This window comes from Mesitornis unicolor, unplaced genomic scaffold (genome assembly GCF_000695765.1).
Source record: "Mesitornis unicolor isolate BGI_N332 unplaced genomic scaffold, ASM69576v1 scaffold13158, whole genome shotgun sequence".
NCBI classification, from domain to species: Eukaryota; Metazoa; Chordata; class Aves; order Mesitornithiformes; family Mesitornithidae; genus Mesitornis; species Mesitornis unicolor.
This window is the reverse complement of record NW_010203914.1, coordinates 1-1,632: the sequence shown is the minus strand read 5'-3', so window position 1 is coordinate 1,632 and position 1,632 is coordinate 1.

Here is a 1,632-nt window from a genome sequence, read left to right as displayed (position 1 = left end):
GCCACGCCCCGCGCCTGGGTCCCGCCGTTTGCACAGAGGGAAAACCGGCGCCCACTCCCTCCCGCCTTCCGGGGAGACTACAGCTCCCAGCATGCAAAGCGGGACAGGGCGGAGCATGCTGGGAGGTGCAGTCCCCGCCCTCCCTCAGCGCCCTCTGCCCTCACGCCCCTCAGCCGGGGTGGGCGCTGGGTACCGGCGCCGTGGGGCGAAGCGGAGAGGGCCAGGGTACCGCGGCTCTTCTGTCAACCCACAGCCGTTGTCCCGGCTCCGAGTTGCTGATCGAACTAAGCAGGGAGAGAGAAACTGAAATGAAAGCACTACTCTCTGCCTGCGCCTGAAGAGACTGCAGCAGCGTGGCCTCCGCCACCAGGGACCTCCTGTCACGGCCTCACGGCCCGGAAAGGATTTTGGCTTTTGCACCCTTCTCTTTGGTGGCTGATTCGTAATGAGATGGAGCTTGTGAGACTGCGCTGTCATTCCTTCTGTCTGCTCCCCTAACAGATTCTTAATGTGTCGCCCATTTTCACTTATAATTGACAGACGAAAAGAAATCAGAGAGATATTAGATTCCTACAAAGAAAAGTCGGTGACAAGATTTGCATTGAGGAGAGCAGTGAAAAGGAAATTTGTGCGAGCAAGAAGGGGCAGGCACCCTCAACACAGCCTCTCGTCCTGCTCCAAGCATAGTGGCTGGTTGGGCAGTCGGCTTCTGTGGATTGGCCCAACAGCCAGCACCCCTGGCCCTAAACCAGGCAAAGCACTTGCTGCTGTTTGCCCTCCAAATGAGGCGGCATGGGAAAATTACGGGGGGAGAGGGTGAGAGCATTTATACAGGCAGCTGAAAGTACTCTTGCTTCATAGCTGGGCTGAGATGTAAGGGATATGTCTATAGGAAACGTGACATCAGTCATTCTCTGCTGTGCAGAACAACCCATTATTCAATTTTAAGTGGATTGCTTAAGGCCTGGATGTATATTGTCATAATTTCACATTCAATTTTAAATCAATTGGGTTTTTTTAAATAAATATATTTAACATTTCCTTGGCCTGGGCAAAGTCTTGCTTTATTGAAACCCACCCAATGCTTTTCTTGTGCACTGCTGTGAGTCTCTACTATTCACGTTCTTCCTGTGCCATTCCCCCATAACCATGACAAACCCACTCTGCATGTCTTCCCCTCCGTAAAACAAAGCAACGCTCGCCTTTCTGCCAAAAGCTCCAGCAAGTACAACGCCAGAGACAGGAAAAAATTAATCTCTGCATCAACATGAAACAAACAGAGGAACCAAGATTTTCATGGTATGACCTGGGGTTGCGGACAGCAATTGTTTTAGAGCCTGGTACTTTGTGCTTCATGCTTCGCTTGCGATCCTCCCTTGAGTCACAGTAGGAAATGGCGACGTAGGAACAACTTGGGCAAGTCCTGTCTGCCTCTGTCTGTCTTGGAGGCAGAGAGAAGGTGGACCTGCTGGAGCTGTCCTGTGCCAGTGGCTCTGCTAATTTCCTTGCAGTCAGGGCTTAGCTGTAAAAATTGTCAGCCAGCGTCAGAAGCGGCAGGTCAGCTGGAAAGGCAACAGTCTGCCCTAGTCTGTATTTTTACCTATGTATGTGTGTGTGTATATATATATATAT